The sequence below is a fragment of the Lissotriton helveticus genome, chromosome 4_1 (assembly GCF_964261635.1).
Source record: "Lissotriton helveticus chromosome 4_1, aLisHel1.1, whole genome shotgun sequence".
NCBI classification, from domain to species: domain Eukaryota; kingdom Metazoa; phylum Chordata; class Amphibia; order Caudata; family Salamandridae; genus Lissotriton; species Lissotriton helveticus.
In genome coordinates, this window is record NC_136063.1 from 1,553,575,088 (window position 1) to 1,553,579,242 (window position 4,155).

The following is a 4,155-nucleotide window of genomic DNA, read 5'->3' on the forward strand; positions in this document are numbered from 1 at the left end:
CAGCAGTAACGAAGTAATTCCATTTTCAGATGAGGATGTTGACAAGTACAAAACTTCCATAGCTGCGGAAGCTAATGAGTTAGAAACTGAACGGCTGTTACTTAAAGGCCTGCCACTGCCAGCCCAGGCCAGTCCAAGTACTCCTGACGCAAGTTCTTCACAGCATGAGAGCAGTGCGTCTGCTTTCCAGCAGGCACCAACAGTACCAAAAGCAGCACCTACACGATCTGATTCAGCAGACCCAACCAAAAGCATAACTGCTTTTTTTCTACAGAAAGGGATGGGTAAGTCCGTTGCTGTTGCAAAGGGAAAAGAGGACCAGCAAAGCCGAGCACCAATGAACATTGAGCGGATGGTTCAGGCCTATCTGGATGACACAACAGAGGTGTTCATGGAGCAAAGCCCATTGGTCTATTGGTATGAAAGAAGGAGACAGTGGCCAGTGCTGAGCAGGCTGGCGATAAAGTATCTGGCTTGTCCTGTAGCCAGTGTCTCTTCTGAGCGGGTTTTCAGTGCTGCTGGTGCCATTGTCACATCGAAAAGGACTAGTCCCTCCCCCAAAAGCGTGGAGCGGCTGACAATGATAAAAATGAATCAACGCTTCATACCACCAGACTATCAAGTACGTGAATCACCGCCGGATGAAGAAAGCGAGTGCGAAGACGTCCTCACTACTGGGTTACATGACCTACTTCTGTCTGAACGCACAGAGTTTGAGGATGAGCTCCTCTTCCCTGACAACTAGGACAGGTATATTAAAGGAATGATGCAATGCATTGCATAGGATTGTTTAGCGGACTCTGAGCAAATGTGCATGGAATTAAAGTATACTAGTAACTTCAGACTCACGTGATGGGCAATTTTCCCATGTTATTTAATAATATAAATTATTTATGCACTTGTGACCCTACTACTACAGGTGCAGTCAGTACTTAATTTATCGTTCGTAGTTCATGTTCATGTTGCACAACGTACATTATTTGGTGAAACAGTCCCCCCTCCACCCCCCCAACAAACACAAATGAACTTCAAATGTTTTCTTGTGAAAATATCTTTGTTTTATTTTTATATTTTCATAATGATAATAGAAAAATAAAATATATAACAAATGTAACCCCCTGACCCAGAGCTGTCCCTACCCTCCCCTAACCCCAACCAAATTTCAACCCAAATGTACACCCCAACTCCCACATCCCACCCACCAACAAAAGGATTAAAAAAGGGGCAAAAAACAGGGTCCATTTCAAAGCCGGCGGGCTTTCAGGTGTTTGTCCACCATTATCTTCACACGCTCCTCTAGACCGTCCTCCAGCTTCTTCCGCTCCTCCTCCAACTTACTCGCTACCCGGCGGAGAATCTTCGCTTGGAAATCACGGCACCTACACTTGCATGCATGTTGTTGTTGTTGTGGGGGGGCCGCCGAAGATGTAACAACGCGGCGGCGGGCGGCTGCCTGACTACGGCGACGTAGTCCTGCAGGCTTGGGGCCCGGGGCATTGGAAGAGGCAGCAGCTGCTGCCGCCGCCTCCTCCTCCTCCTCCTCGGCCTGATCCACCAGCCGGCGGTAGGCCTCTACAATTGCCTGCAGTTTCCGCTGCCGGGCCCGGACTGCCAACTCCTTCCTTGTTGGTTTTTGGGAAGGAGTAACTATAAAGAAAGAAACAGAATTGTTGTAATCCAAACTCCCCGCAAATCAAGAACACAACATTGATTCAACACATAGTGGGCGGCACAGTAGCACTAGCAAGCAAGCTGAGTACCAAAAATTGTGTTGCGTCTATCTTGAACATTCTACAGCCTCTATTAATTTTTGGGACTTTTTGTCACGGCATTATGCCTGCCCTATTAGCATGGGTGTACTTCAACGGTCACACACATTAGAACGAACACCTGTCTTTTTCATATCTCCTTTTGTATTATATACTCTGATTCCGGGAAGGCGGGAACACTCTCAAAGTAACATTAATTAACAGGGGGCAGCTAGTAGTACATGTCTAGTAAAGACTATAATACTTTATACCGCGCAACAAACCTTATTTGGTTTGTGTTTCACCAGCAACGACCCATGCACCCAGTCGTCCCCTCCTTCCCTTGCCTTTGGGTTTGCCCAAAACACCACTGCTGCTGAGACTATCCACTAACCACCGGTATTGGGTGTGTCTCCCAACCACGCTGGCAGCTGTGTTTTCCCCTTTACATGCTTTAACAACAACCCATGCATCCGACTGCTATCAGCCACTTGCATTACTGTAGTGGTAATGCTTAGCATGCTAATGACAAGTAAAGTTAACATCATATATTTTCCAGTAGAGTACAGTGAGAAAGTTTTCCCCTCCCACCAAGTAATGCAGATCACTATTGAATGTAACTTACCATCGCCCGCCGCTGTTGGCTCCCCCCCCACTGCTGCTGGTGTAGGTGCCTCTGTTCCTCCTGTCCCCGCCGGGATCGCTGAAGCTGCGCCGCTGTCCCCGTCGGCACTGGTCGATGGTAAGGGTTCTGCACCTATAAAAATAAGTACACCTTTTTAGATGGATGCACAGCCCCCTTTGTACTTGTTCACCAAGAATGGAGTTCTTCAAAACAGTTAAGTACAACGTACGTAATCAGTATGAGTCCACATTGCATAGTACAGCAGAGTCACTACACATATTAGCATTCATTGTTATGGTATGGTACCCAAGCTCATCTCATCTGTCCTGCTACTCTAGTCCTTGGAAATTGGAAGTGAACTATGTAACCTTTGTACATCAATGTATCCAGTTTTGCGCATGTTAACTCGCAGCTTGTTGCGCAGTACGAGAAGACGCTCTGAGGCAACACATCATTGTTCAATGCATACACCTGAAGAGGTGGGAAAGTAAAAGGGCCCGTATTTAAGTTTTCTATGTGGATTGTGGAATAGAGTTTGCTTACAGGTTACAACTTCTTTTTAGCATGGCTGCATAAAACTGGCATAAATGTATTTCATACTGTCTAACGTGCACCACTTTTGTCATTATTTTTCGGCAGATGAGAAGATTGCCTTCTATGAAGCGGACATTTCCATAGCTTACAAAAAAAGAGGAATATCTGACCAGTATACGTTGGTGAGAGGTCTCCGATAGTTGCCACATTTCCCTATTGTGCACTAGTAGCTGTACAAATGTTGATTACTTTATTATGCCTTTTTTAACTCTGGATTTTTTCTGGTGGGCCCTTCAACGTATTTGACGGAACAACTTAAAAACATTGATGTTACTTACTTACTTCTAACAAAATAAAGCTTTTGAATGACCACTTTGACTCTGAAGTTTATTTTCAGTGTCTGTTGTCTTGGAGACTCACACGAGTGAGTGAGCAAAAGGGGGTTTCTTAGGTAACGGTTTGTGTACTAAAAGCATTCGGCATCTTGGTATTAGGGTTCAGGAGTGTGAATTGAATAATTGACCAATGACTCAGGCCATATAGGCTGTCGTTCAGTGAATTGTGCGTTCCTCAGAGTTCTGTGACTGAGGTGTAAGTAAGGTCCAACCTGCCTATCAGTACCAACATCCAATTTTCGTGTGCATAGTTACATAGTTTTGTAATATGTATATAACTCCATAGGAGATAGAATACCCACAAGACTAGTAGTGGTATACTAACGTTTACAAAAATACTAGACAAACATCATTCTGGATGCATACTTGGTTGCTGTCAATTGCCAAAGCAGACACATTACAGAGGAAAAAACAAGCACTGTTGGACTTACTGGGGACAGCAGCAGGATCCTCAGTAGAGGAGCTCTGTGTAAGTGGTGGTTCACCCGCCGACTCGGTCCCTGTATTCTGCTTGCCCCTGGGTTCTGTGGTTCATGTAAAAAATAATAAACAAAGAGAAAAACATTGAGTGCTGTGAAACATAGACATCATTGCAAAAAACACTGCTACAGTGGAACAGAGCCGGAGGCAACAAATCCATGCCAGGGGCCGCAACGCAAATATGTATCCATCCTTAGAGTATTATTAAATTAAGGATATCTATTGGTGCGGTGGCCCCTGAAGTTTGGTGCCCCTGTGCAGTTGCACAGCTTGCACATGCCCCCTAGAGCCGGCCCTGGCTGAGGTAAGAAGAACAAAGTAACGTTAGCATTCTTTGCAAGAAAAGGATTCGATTCATGCAGAAGAGAAGGCC

The 4,155-nt window shown here is 45.2% G+C and overlaps 1 long non-coding RNA gene across 1 annotated transcript; it reads right to left on the reverse strand.

Moving 5' to 3' along the window:
• Positions 1-1,442: 1,442 nt before the first annotated feature.
• Positions 1,443-3,826, reverse strand: LOC144827595 (uncharacterized). The gene is made up of 3 exons (XR_013610257.1): positions 3,734-3,826; positions 2,374-2,505; positions 1,443-1,647 (listed from the first exon to the last, which is right to left on the reverse strand). It is a non-coding gene; the product is annotated as an uncharacterized LOC144827595 (long non-coding RNA).
• Between the last annotated feature and the right edge of the window lie 329 nt (positions 3,827-4,155).